This window comes from Narcine bancroftii, chromosome 3, assembly GCF_036971445.1.
Source record: "Narcine bancroftii isolate sNarBan1 chromosome 3, sNarBan1.hap1, whole genome shotgun sequence".
Lineage (NCBI taxonomy): Eukaryota > Metazoa > Chordata > Chondrichthyes > Torpediniformes > Narcinidae > Narcine > Narcine bancroftii.
Genome location: NC_091471.1, coordinates 70975351 through 70989373, shown reverse-complemented (window position 1 = coordinate 70989373; position 14023 = coordinate 70975351). Strand labels below are relative to the sequence as shown.

The window sequence follows — 14023 nt, the reverse complement described above, 5'->3', positions numbered from 1 at the left end:
ATTCTCCTCATTTCTGTGTTGAATGGCCTTCCCTATATTCTTAAACTTATGCCCTCTAGTCCTAGTCTCTCCCATCATTGAGAACATGTGCTCTGATTTCACCCTGTCAAGCTCTTTGATAATCCTAAATACCTCAATCATGTTTCCCCTCATCCTTCTAAACTCCATCACATATAATCCAAGTCTTTCTAACCTATCCACGTATGACAATCCTGCCATCCTGGGAACTAACCTTGTAAACCTATGCTGCACTCCCTCTATAGTAAGTATGTCATTTCTTAAATATGGGGATCAGAACTGGATGCAATACTCCAGATGAGGTCTCACCAGGGCCCTTACAACTGCAGAAGGACTTCTCTACTCCTATACTCCAATCCCCTCTTTATGAAAGCCAACATACCGTTCGCCTTCTTCACCGCTTGCTGAACCTGCACTCTAGTTTTCAATGACTGGTGAACAAGTATGCCCAGATCCCTTTGCATTACCCCACTCCCCAGTTTAACACCATTTAAATAATACTCTGCTCTCTTGTTTCTGCTTCCAAAATGGACAACCTTGCATTTACTCACATTAAACTTCATTTGCCATCTTTGCGCCTCTCCCCTAAATGACCTTCAGTATGGCAGCAGTGATTTCCTTCGGCTCGTGCAAGTGCCACAGTGGTGACCCCGATGGGCCCAGACATCTATCTGGACCCAACGAATGATGGACACAGTCGAGGTGAACGCTGTAGCCTTCAAACTCCCCCCTTCTGGCCCCATCGCCCACGGACATAGTTTGGGCAGGCAGAGACACAATTCCACCTCTGCAACATCTGAGCCGTGCCACAAAATGTTACCACGTCATGGGTGTGCTGGCGGTGAGGGTGGACGACGTCATTCACCGGCCACCAGCAGTGGGCAAGTATACCGCCTTCAAAAATCTACTCCTGGGGAAGTTTGGCCTCACTCCCCAGCAGCATGCTTCCAGGCTCTTACACCTGGATAGGTTGGGGGATCGCAACCCCTCAGCCCTCATGGATGAAATGCTGGCCCTGGCGGAGGATCATGAGCCATGTTTCCTCTTCCGCCAGATATTCCTTGAACAGATGCCAAAAGATATCTGGCTCCATCTGTCCAAAGAGGACTTTTCCGACCCCCGCAATGCCGCAGCCCAGGCAGATGCCCTCTTGCACGCCAAACAGGAGAACGAGGCAGCCCTCAGCCAAGTCTCCAAGCTGGGGCTCCACTGTCCACAGGATACCCCCAAGCACAAGCCGGAGGGAACCCAGTCAACATGGGGCCTTTATCACCAGTGCTGGGGAGTGAAAGCCCGCAAGTGCCACCAGCCCTGCGACTCCCAGACTGCCATTGATGGCTCCCACGGTTGGCCACATGGACAGCCTCCTTTACATCACTGACAAGTCCACGGGCCGTCGATTCCTGGTGGACACGGGCTGAGCTGAGCACCCTCCCTCCTACAGCGCTGAAAACTTGAACCTTGACCCCCAGTCCAACCCTGCAGGCTGCCAATGGTTCCGCAATCAAGACTTATGACAGCTGTAGGGCACAGATACAGATTGGGGATGAAAAGTTCACGTGGTTTGTCCTGGCCTCGGTGGGCACCGCGCTGTTAGGGGCTGATTTTCTATAGGCTCACGGTCTGCTGGTGAATGCGAGGGGCAGGAGCCTGCTTAATGCCCACACCTTTCGCTCGGTGTACCTGGGCACGGCGAACGATGATAGACCCAAAATCGCCACGGTAGCTTCCGCCACAGATGAGTTCGCTGAGATCCTCAGTGAGTTCCCTGTAATCCTGGATCCATGCTTGGATGTTGCCTACCCCCGCCATGGAGTTTTCCATCACATCTCCACAAAAGGCCCCCCGCTGCATGTCCGGCTGCCACCGGAGAAGCTAAAACAGGCAAAAGAGGAATTCTCCAGGCTCCAGGAGTTGGGCATCATTCAGCGGTCGGACATCACTTGGGTGGCGCTACTGCACATTGTCCCGAAGTCATCGGGGGTTGGAGGCCCTGTGGAGATTACAGATGGCTAAATGATGCCATGACTCCAGACAGGTACCCAGTCCTCCATATCCAGTGCTTCACGGCCAACATCCACGGCGTGCTGTTCTTTTCAAAAGTTGATCTGGTGCGCAGATACCACCAGCTCCTGGTCCACCCTGATAACATTGGAAAGACCACCATTATCACCCCTTTCGGCTTGTTTGAATTCCTCCAGATGCTGTTCGGGTTGAAAAACACAGCCCAGACATTCCAGTGCCTCATATACGCAGTGGGTAGGGATTTGGACTTTGTCTTTATCTACCTAGCGAAGAGCACAGGTCCATCAACCAGGCCAAATGCCAGTTTTGGAAGCAGACATTGCAGTTCCTGAGGCACACCATCTCAGCATCTGGGGCAGCTCTGGCACCGGAGATAGTGGCAGCCATCCAGCGTTTTCCAAAACCCTACTCCCTCAAGGGCCTGCAGGAATTTGTGGGAATGGTAAATTTTTACCATAGATTCAGCCCCAACGCCGCCCACATCATGTGCCCTCTTTTTGCACTGATTGCGACAAAAGAGAAGACCCTGGCCTGTTTGTAGAAGGTGGACGAGGCCTTTGCTGCAACAAAACAGGCCTTCGCAGAGGTGACTTTGTTGGTGCACCCGCACCTGGAAGCACACATGGTGCTCTCGGTTGATGGCTTCTGCCACAGCGGTCAGGGGTGTACTGGAACAGTGGTTAGACGGGCAGTGGTGCCCGCTGGCCTTCTTCAGTAAGCAGTTATGGCTTCCGGACCTTAAATACTGTGAGTTCAACCGGGAGCTCCTGGCACTATACCTGGCCATCAGCTACTTTCGATACTTCTTGGAGGGCAGAACTTTCACCGTTTTTACCGATCACAAGCCCCTCACCCAAGCACTGGTAATGGCCAAGGACCCATGATTTTTTTGTAATTAACTTATCACTATCTAATATTTTTACTAATAAACATTTTTTTATTTTGATGTAAACATAATAAAGTATCATCAATTCCCATCTTGATTTCATTAATGCTTTTAACTAAGCCTGAAAATGAGCAGCGCTGAAATAGTTCTGCACCTAAATGGGTTTGCTGCAAATTGGGCTGCGCCAAACAGGCTGTGCCAAATCTCTTGCGCCAAAATGACTGCGCCAAAAGGTCCTAAATCCGTTTCTCCAGCACTTTTGTGCACTACTCCCATGACTGGGTGAGTTTTCTCTGGGTTCCCCAGTTTTCTCCCATGTCTAAAGTCATGAAGGTTTGTACTTTGTTTGGCCACTGTAATATGCCCTTAGTATACAGGTGAGAAGAAGAATGTGGGACTAGTAGACATGTGGCGAGAATAAAATAGGATTCATGTAAATGGATAGTTTTTAAAAAAATTTTTATTTTTCACACTATAAACCATACAGACCAAAATACATACAGACATTTTTCTCTTGAATATATAGTGTCATTTTCTCCCCTTTTTCCCCCTCCCTTCCCTCCCTCCCTCTCCCCCATCCCCTTTATTCAAAGTTCAATCTATAAGATACATTAAACCCGTTAAACAATGTCGTCACTTAATAAAAATAAACAAGAAATTTTGTCTTTTACTTTTACAAACTGAGTCAGTTCATTTCGTTGTCTTCTCCTTCTGTCATTTTAGGTGGTGGAGGTCCGTGGTAGGATTTCTCTATTGTATTTCATGTATGGTTCCCATATTTGTTTGAATATTGTGATGTTATTTCTTAAATTATATGTTATTTTTTCTAATGCAATACATTTATTTATTTCTATGTACCATTGTTGTATTCTCAAGTTGTCTTCTAATTTCCAAATTGACATAATACATTTTTTTTGCTACAGCTTGGGCTATCATAATAAATCTTTTTTGTGCTCCATCCAAATCGAGTCCAAATTCTTTATTTCTTATATTACTTAGAAGGAAGATCTCTGGGTTTTTTGGTATATTGCTTTTTGTGATTTTATTTAGATCTTCCCAAAATTTTTTCACTTTCTCACATGTCCAAATTCCATGTATTGTTGTTCCCGTTTCCTTTTTACAGCGGAAACATCTATCTGATACTGTTGGGTCCCATTTATTTAACTTTTGTGGTGTGATGTATAGCCTGTGTAACCAATTATATTGTATCATGCATAACCTCGTGTTTATTGTATTTCTCATAGTTCCGGAGCATAGCTTTTCCCATGTTTCATTTTTTATCTTTTTGTTTAGATCTTGTTCCCATTTTTGTTTAGGTTTACATTTTGTTTCCTCATTCTCCTTTTCTTGCAGTTTGATGTACATGTTTGTTATAAATTTTTAAATTATCATTGTGTCTGTAATCACATATTCAAAATTGCTTCCTTCTGGTAACCTCAGACTTTCCCAATTTGTCCTTCAAGTAGGTTTTCAGTTGGTGATATGCAAACCTTGTATCATGAGTTATATTATATTTGCCCTTCATTTGTTCAAAAGATAATAATTTATTTTCCGAAAAACAATTTTATATTCTTTTGATCCCTTTTCTCTCCCATTCTCTGAAGGAAAGGTTATTTATTGAGAAAGGGATTAGTTGATTTTGTGTCAATATTAATTTTGGTAGTTGATAATTTATATTATTCCTTTCTACGTGAATCTTCTTCCAAATGTTGAGCAGATGGTGCAATACTGGTGAATTCCTACGTTGCACCAATTTTTCATCCCACTTATATAGTATATGTTCAGGTATCTTCTCCCCTATTTTATCTAGCTCTAATCTGGTCCAATCTGGTTTTTCCCTTGTTTGATAAAAATCTGATAGGTATCTTAATTGTGCTGCTCTATAATAATTCTTAAAGTTTGGTAGTTGTAAGCCTCCTTGTTTGTACCATTCTGTTAATTTATCTAGTGCTATCCTCGGTTTCCCCCCTTTCCATAAGAATTTCCTTATTATTTTCTTTAGCTCCTTGAAGAATTTCTCTGTTAGGTGAATTGGTAATGATTGAAATAGGTTTTGTATCCTTGGGAAGATGTTAATTTTAATACAGTTTATCCTTCCTATCAGTGTTAGTGGTAAGTCTTTCCAGTGCTCTAAGTCGTCTTGTAATTTTTTCATTAATGGCTGATAACTTAGTTTATATAGATGGCCGAGATTATTATTTAGTTGTATACCTAGGTATCGAATTGCTTGTGTTTGCCATCTAAATGGTGAATCTTTCTTAAACTTTGTGAAATTCGCATTATTCATTGGCATTGCTTCACTTTTATTTGCATTGATCTTGTACCCTGATACTTCTCCATATTCTTTCAATTTCTTATGTAATTCTTTTATTCATGTTTCTGGTTCTGTTAAGAATATTATAACGTCATCTGCAAATAGACTGATTTTATATTCCTTCTCTTTTATTTTTATCCCTCGTATTTTATTTTCTGTTCTTATCAGTTCTGCTAGTGGTTCAATAGCTAACACGAACAGTGAGGGAGATAGTGGACATCCCTGTCTTGTTGATCTGCTTAATTTAAATTGATTTGATATATATCCATTTACTGTCATTTTCGCCAATGGTCCCTTATATAATGCTTTAATCCAATTAATATATTTTTCTGGTAGGTTGAATTTTTGTAGTACTTTGAATAAATAATTCCATTCTACTCTGTCAAAGGGTTTCTCTGCATCTAAAGCAACCGCTACTGTTGGAGTTTTGTTTCCTTGTACTGCATGGATTAATTAATGAATTTACAGATATTGTCCATTGTTTGTCTTTTTTTAATAAATCCAGTTTGGTCTAATTTTACTATTTTTGGTACACAGTCAGCCCATTTGTTTGCTAATATTTTAGCTATTATCTTATAATCTGTGTGGAGTAGAGATATTGGTCTATAGAATGCTGATGTTAGTGGATCTTACCCCGTCTTTAGTATTACTGTAATGATTGCTGTTTTGCATGTTTGAATCTGGTATGTTTTGTGTTTTTTCAATCTGGTTCATTACTTCCAGGACAGGAGGAATTAATAAGTCTTTAAATTTTTTATAGAATTCTATGGGGAATCCATCCTCTCCCGGTGTTTTGTTTTTCAGTAGTTTTTTTTAATATCTCCTGTATTTCTTCTATTTCAAATGGTTTTATTAATTTATTTTGCTCCTCTGTTTGTAATTTTGGTAGTTCAATTTTAGTTAGAAATTCATCTATTTTGTCTTCTTTCCCTTAGTTTTCAGTGTGATATAGTTGTTTGTAGAATTCCATGAAGTTTTCATTGATCTCCGTTGGGTTATATGTAATTTGTTTGTCCTTTTTCCTTGATGCCAATACTGTTCTTTTAGTTTGTTCTGTCTTAAGCTGCCATGCTAGTATTTTGTGCATTTTTTAATCCTAGCTCATAATATTTCTGTTTTGTCTTCATTATGTTCTTCTCCACCTTATATGTTTGTAGTGTTTCATATTTTATTTTCTTGTCTGTCAATTCTCTTCTTTTAGTTGTATCTTTCTTTATTGCTAATTCTTTTTCTGTATTTGTTATTTCTCTTTCCAACTGTTTTATTTCTCGATTGTAGTCCTTCTTCATCTTAATTACATAACTTATTATCTGCCCTCTGATGAACGCTTTCATTGTGTTTCATAGTATAAATTTATTTTTCACTGATTCCGCATTTATTTCAAAATACATTTTAATTTGTCGCTCAATGAATTCTCTAAAATCCTGTCTTTTAAGTAGCATGGAGTTTAATCTCCATCAATACATTCTTGGTGGGATGTCCTCTAGCTCTATTGCCAATAACATGGGTGAGTGATCCGATAACAATCTAGCTTTATATTCCGTTTTCTTAACTCTTCCTTGAATGTGGGCTGATAACAGGAATAGGTCTATTCTTGAGTATGTTTTATGTCTACCCGAATAATATGAATATTCCTTTTCCTTTGGGTGTTGTTTCCTCCATATATCCAAAAGTTGCATTTCCTGCATCGATTTAATTATAAATTTGGTTACTTTGTTCTTTATGTTAGTCTTTTTTCCAGTTTTATCCATGTTTGAATCCAAATTAAGGTTAAAATCCCCTCCTATTAGTATTTTCCCTTGCATATCTGCGATATTTAAAAAGATATCTTGCATAAATTTTTGATCTTCTTCATTAGGTGCGTATACATTGAGTAAATTCCAAAATTCTGAATATATCTGACATTTTATCATTACATACCTCCCTGCTGGATCTATTATTTCCTCTTCTATTTTGATTGGTACATTTTTATTGATTAATATAGCTACTCCTCTGGCTTTTGAATTATATGATGCTGCTGTTACATGTCCTATCCAATCTCTCTTTAATTTCTCGTGTTCCACTTCAGTTAGATGTGTTTCTTGCACGAATGCTATATCAATTTTTTCTTTCTTCAGTAAATTTAACAGCTTTTTCCTTTTGATTTGGTTATGTATTCTGTTAATATTTAAAGTCATATAGTTCAATATGGCCATTTCATACTTTGTTTACCTTTCCTTTCCGTTTCCTCATCACCACCTTTCCTCCTTATCCATTTCTATTTTCTTTTTTTGAACACACTGTAAGACAACATTTCTAAAACATAAAATATTTCCACTATTCCCATATCTAAAATTCCTTTAACCCAATAGTCCCTCCCCTCTCTGAGTTGCCCTTTTCCCCTTGTCAGGCAACCACATCTCCCCTCTCCATTTGGATTTGCAAACCCGCTCGCAAGAGTCAACTGATTTTGCAGTGACTGTTATTCTTCCCCACCTAGCCCCCCCAGAAAAGAGTTTAATCTTCATATATAACAAAGCTCACTCTCTTAATTCCCTCCTTACTTCCTTTCTTCCCTTTCTTTCCCTTCTTAGTTCTTACTTATACTTTATTCTTCTTCTTTATATATAGTTTGTTGTCATTTTTGTTCTTTTTACATCTCTTCATCTCTCTGTCTGTTTTGTAGGTGTTCTGCAAAATTTCGTGCTGTTTTTGGATCCGAGAACAGTTTGCTTTGCTGCCCCGGGATAACTATTTTAAGCAACGCTGGATATTTTAACATAAATTTATAAACTTTTTTCCATAGGGTCGTTTTTGCTGCGTTAAACTCCTTCCTCTTCTTCAGGAGTTCAAAACTTATGTCTGGGTAGAAAAAAATTTTTTGACCTTTGTATTCTAGTGGTTTTTTGTCTTCTATTTTTTTTTCATTGCCTTCTCCAGTATATTTTCTCTTGTTGTATATCTTAGGAATTTTACTAGAATGGATCTTGGTTTTTGTTGTGGTTTTGGTTTAGGGGCTAATGTTCTGTGTGCCCTTTCTATTTCCATTCCTTCCTGTAATTCTGGCATTTCTAGGACCCTGGGGATCCATTCTTTTATAAATTCTTTCATATTTTTGCCTTCTTCATCTTCCTTAATGCCCACTATTTTTATATTGTTTCTTCTATTATAATTTTCCATTTTATCTATCTTCTGAGCTAACATCTCCTGTGTTTCTTTAACATTTTTATCAGATTCTTCTAATTTCTCTTTTAAGTCATCTACCTCCATTTCTATGGCTGTTTCTCATTCTTCCACCTTGTCTACTCTTTTTCCTATTTCTGTCATGACCATCTCTAATCTATTCACTTTTTCTTCTGTACCTTTTATTCTTCTTTTTATTTCACTGAATTCTTGTGTCAGCCATTCTTTTAATGTTCCCATATATTCTTGAATTTTTTTTTTTTATCCATGTACTGTCCCTTCCCTTCATCTTCCGTTTCTCTGTGTAGAGTTTGATGTTCTCCCTCCTCTTCTTCTGAGTCCACTCCAGGATCTGTGTCCTTTACCTCCGTCTCTTCTGATTTTCTTGTTGGGTTGTTTATTTTATTTTGATGGTTATTTTTGGTCTTCTTATTTTTATTAAAGGTGTCTTGGTGTTGGTCTTCCTCCTCTGGGTTTGTTATCTGTTGTTTCTCTGATTTCCTATATTTATTCTCTTCCTTCGTGTTCCCGTTATTTTCTATATTTTCCTGTTGGGAGTCTTGCTGTTGTGTTATACTTGTCTGTTTCAGCTGTGGAGAGTTACTCCTCAGCTGGTCCCCCTCCCTTCAGTGTTGTTTTTGTCGCGCATGCGCGGTTGCGCACTTTTGTTTGGCTCCGTGAGCCATCTTTGTAGTTCTGTGTTCGGGGTTTCCACTGACCTCAGGGAGCAGGCTTCTCTCTTTACGGTGGGCCTCCTCATACAGGTAAGGCCTTCACCTTTCTCTTCCAAAGTTTTTCCTTCTTTTCTTCCCGTTGTTTTTGGTTTTTCTTTCTTTGCTGCCATTTTCTCCACACTTTTATTTTTAATTTGTTATGGTTTCTGTGTTTGTGGCTTTGCTTTTTCTTTACTTTTTAAAAACTTTTCTGGAGAGGGCTGGTATTTTCTTACCGGTCACTACTCCATCACGTGACTTCCTATGTAAATGGATAGTAGATGAGGCAATGAGGAAGATCAGCTAGTTGAGTGATGCCACACCAACAACCTTTCACTTAACAAAGCGATGATTGTGGACTTCAGAAGGAAATCAGAAGAACATGAACCAGTCTTCATCGAGAGGTCAGCAGTGGAGAGGGTCAATAACTTCAAATTCCTGGCTGTCAACATCTCGGAGGATCCGTCCAGGAGCCTCCATATTAATGCAATCATGAAGAAGGCTCGCCAGCAGCTACACTATGTGAGGAATTTGAGGAGATTTGGTATGTCACCGGAGATTCTTGGAAACTTCCACAGATGTACTGTGGAGAGCATTCTGGCTGGTTGCATCACTATCTGGTATGGAAGTGCCAACTCTCAGGACAAGAAAAAACTCCAGAGGGTTGTTACTCAGACTGCGATATCACGGGTCCTCATTCCATTGAGGACATCTACAAAAGGCAATGTCTTAAAAGAACTCTATCCTCATGGACCACCACCATCCAGGCTATGTCCCTTTACTCTGCTAAAGTTGGGAAAATGGTACAGGAGCCTGAAGAAAAGCATTCAGCAGCACAAGGACAGCATTTTCTCCGCTGCTGTCAGATTCCTGAATGAACAATGAACCATAGTGACTACCTTACTTTTTCTTTCTCTTTATCATGCATTTCTTTTTATTTATTTGACAAGGTAGTTTATATAATTGTGTTGCTTCTGCAAAAGAATGAATATTGTGACATATTTATGACAATAAATTCTGATTCTGATCAGTTTAGTCTCCATGGGCTGAATAGCCTGGGCTTGTTTCTGTGGTGTATGACTCCTGATTTTATTTGTTATAAGCTTTATTTCTATATCTTTCGTCATGCAGGAAGTATTGGTTTTGGAGGATGTTCCTTTCCCCTCATTTAGCCATTTTTGTATGTTTCCCATTGTTCAATTACTTTTTAACCTGCACTCACTGAGTGTTTTAATATAGCAATAATAAAGAACTAAATTTCCCTGAGCAACTTATTTTGTTTCTTTCCCTTTCGCATCCACAGGAAACAGGGCTTAAGTTCATTTCAAGCATTAGTGAAATTTTCCTTCAGCCAGACTTCAATTATATGGAAAAATGATGTCACTCAAAACCAATTACAGTTATCCATTACCACTTGGGGCCCAGCTTCTTTCCTATTTGTACTTATGTTTGACAACAATCCTGTGTGGCCTGCAGTGTTCTTTATAAAGGGAAACAGAGACAGTAAAATCAATTTGGCTACAACAAATTCACTTTTTGTCAAAAAGATTGTCAATAAATGTTTTACAGATGCATTTCTTAGTTGAAAATCTATCTTTTTGTCTGCTTTGCAAAGATGTAAGCTTATTCCTGTGGTCTTTGGAAATTTTACAATAAAATTGATCTTACTTTTGTGAAGTAATATACCCACAAAGTATATTAACTGCTTTGAAACACACAAAGGTTAAACCAGAATCGAAGTTTCAAATCAATGTCTTGACCATGGCAGGTTGATACCAGTCAGATTTTTCAGCCCCATTTTAGGAAAAGGTGCCTAAAACTGCTTTTCAGCAATCCTACTGAATATGAGAATTTTGGAACGTTGACTGCCAAGACGTGTGGTACTAAAGAGTAAAAGGGATTTCAAAACCAACAACTGGTTTAATTTAATAGTTAAAAACTGGTACATCAGCAGGAAACCTAATAGGGAATTCAGAAGCAGCTTCTTTTCCCAAAGAGTGGTGGGAATGAACAATTCACTGCTTCAGACAGCTGTTCAAGGGAATAGTATATATTTGTCTGAGGATTTATCACATGAGCAAATCCAATAATTAAAATCCACACCTTCTAAAGTGTCATCATAGGGACTAAACATGGAATCTGTAATAGACTGAGTCCATTTGGTGGATCACTGAGAATATTTTGAAAAAAATTATCTGATGGAGATCTTTGGATCTTTGCGAATCCCAGGGGAAGTATAAAAAGACTGGAGATTAGCTAACCTTCTTTCTTTATACTTGAAGAGCAGCATGGATAAGCCAGGTAATTTAAGTCAGTGGTAGGGAAATTATTGGAGAAAAATCTCAGATAAGATTTATGTACATATGAGAAGGCAGAAGGGATTCAAGGATAGTGTTTGAGCAGGGAAAGTCCTGCCTCACTTTTTTAAGCTTAAGTTTATTTGCTGCAGGATACCAGGTAAAGTGAGAAGGTTTTCTGGAAACAGATTAACAGCTTATCTCTAATATTCATATAGCCATGTAGAGAACACAATTTACAGAGTAAAGGGTTACAATGAAAAGGAAGATCAATTATCCCCAAGCAAAGGGAACGTATTATGGGCCATATTCAGCAGCTTGGTGTCTCTGGCAGACAATATGTCCTTAAGCTTCCTAGCATGTGCTTTCATACCATTACGTCTTCTCCTAAAGGGAGTGGGGAGAGAGAATGTGTCTGAAATCTGATCAGTATGTTGGCTGCCTTTTCTCGGCAGTGGGAGAGGTAGATGGAGTCCATGGAAGGGAGGGAAGTTTATGTCATATAATAAATGGTGCTAAGGAATGTTGACAATAGAGGGACCTTAAGTGAAAGCCCACAATTCCCTGAAAGTTGCAATATTAGTAGATAGGTGCAGTGAACTGGAATTCACAGTCTATGTATTGTTCAGATAGCTGGCTCCTCCCCTGGCTCCACCTTCACCTACCCCAATATAAATCCTGGTTTTCCCATCTTACCTCAGGTTCACCTGAGGACTCTTATGCCTTCATAATAGTCATTATTACGGCCATTAATTGTAAGCTATTAAAAGGTGTTTGTACTCCTCACTTGTCTCAGTGCATTCAGTCATGCTACAATTTTAATAGCTTACTTTGAAATGGGATGGAAGCCCTGATGAAGCCAGGCATGCTCCAGATTAACCCTCAGTCTCCTGAGGCTGCAGAGAAATTCACCTACTGGCTGGAATGCCTCCAGTCCTACCTGACAGTCACACAAAACATCTTAAACTCTGATGATCTCTGGAGATCGGCACTTATCTCTTGAGTCGGCCTCAAAGGGTACACTGTCATCAGAGACTGCAACCTACAAGTCAGCCATCGAAGGTTTGAAGGCCCGCTACATGAGGCCCCAGAATGACGTGCTGGTGAAGCACTGACTCCACGTCAGCAGCATCCAGGTGAGTCGCTGGATGGTTATGTTCTTGAACTGTGGGCCCTGATCATAAAATGCCACTACGGAATGGTCACGGCCCAGGTGAGAGAGGAGGAACAAATCTGGGACACCCTCATGGCAGGAGTGAGGTCGAGGTACGTGAGGCAGCAACTGCTGACTTTCGGGAAGAAAGACTTGGCCAGCGCCCTGGTGCTGGCAAAAGTGCTCGAGCAGGCCCAACTGGGAGCTGACAACCTCACTGGTGAAAGCGATGCCCTTTCAGAGGACTAAGTCATCAGGGTGCCTGCAGCCCCCGCAGCCCCAGCACCAACTGCTATGGGCACGCACGACCAGGGATGTTACTTCTGTGGCCAGGCACTGAAACCCCACACCCTATGCCCTGTGAAGGATTCCGTGTGTGCTGGATGTGGTAAGCGAGGGCAGTGGATGAATTTCTGCTGGGCAAAAGGGAACTCAAAGAGGGCAACCGTGTGTGCAACACCCGAATCACCACTCGATCCATGCCCGAGTCCCAAAGGACTGGTCTCCACCTCTCTGTGCTGTTCGCCGCCAGCCTCTTCTTGCTGCACCTTGTGGCGGGACTCGCCACCAGAAATGAAGCATTGTGGGAAGCCAAGGCAGTCACCTTGTCGCACCTTGAGGTCGGCGCCTCCTAGTCCATTGTTGAATCAAGATGGAAGGCAGCCATCTTGCCAAGCCTCGTGGTTGATGCCATCTTGTCTGCCTGCAGGTCAAGAGGAGAGAGTCGACATCAGCATGGAGAGGAACGGGGTTTCTGGAGCACAGGCATTGGTCGTCCTGGATCAGGCAATATCTCACCAATTGAATAATTTGACAATGAAGGTGAGGGTAAATGGAAATTTGAATAATTGCTTAGTAGGCACTGGCTCCATGGAGAGCTTTATAAACTCTTTGATGGCTCTGCGGTACAATTTAAGAGTGTACCCAATGGACTATCGTATTTTCCGAGCTTCACATTCATACTCTATGGCAATCCAGGGATATTGTGGACTCACCTTAAAAGCATGACCATGGAGTACTCTGGCCTACTCCCTCCAATCATGGTGTGGAACGGAAGGTCTCAAAAGTCAGACACCACATGCAGTCTCTCCATCCTAAATATTGATCTCCCCTCTCTCCCCCCCCCACCACTGTTTCTGAACCTGACTCCTGATTGCAAGCCAATAGCTACAAAGAGCAGGTGATACTTTGTGGGGGATTGGGAATTTATCAGAGCTGAGATACAGTGGCTGCTCAAAGAAAACATAATTGAACCCAGAAAACGCCCATGGAGAACCCAGGTGGTAGTCGTGAAAGGGGAAGAAAAGTCCATGCTAGTGAATGATTACAGCCAAACAATTAATTATTTCACGCTCCTGAACCCGTATACCCTCCCACGAATTTCAGACATGGTAAACAAAATTGCGCAGTATCAGATCTATTTGACCATCGACCTGAAAGCTGCAGAGCATCAGT

At 40.8% G+C, this 14023-nt stretch overlaps 2 long non-coding RNA genes across 2 annotated transcripts in view; one reads left to right on the top strand and one right to left on the bottom strand.

Annotated features, from left to right (window-relative positions):
* LOC138757242 (uncharacterized) overlaps window positions 1–14023 on the top strand; it is a 1106005-nt gene that overhangs the window by 470540 nt on the left and 621442 nt on the right. The gene's annotated exons all lie outside the window — the stretch shown is intronic.
* LOC138756135 (uncharacterized) overlaps window positions 13203–14023 on the bottom strand; it is a 62152-nt gene continuing 61331 nt past the window's right edge. Inside the window, exon 3 of the long non-coding RNA XR_011352786.1 lies at window positions 13203–13271. This is a non-coding gene — a long non-coding RNA (uncharacterized lncRNA). The remainder of the gene's footprint in view (window positions 13272–14023) is intronic.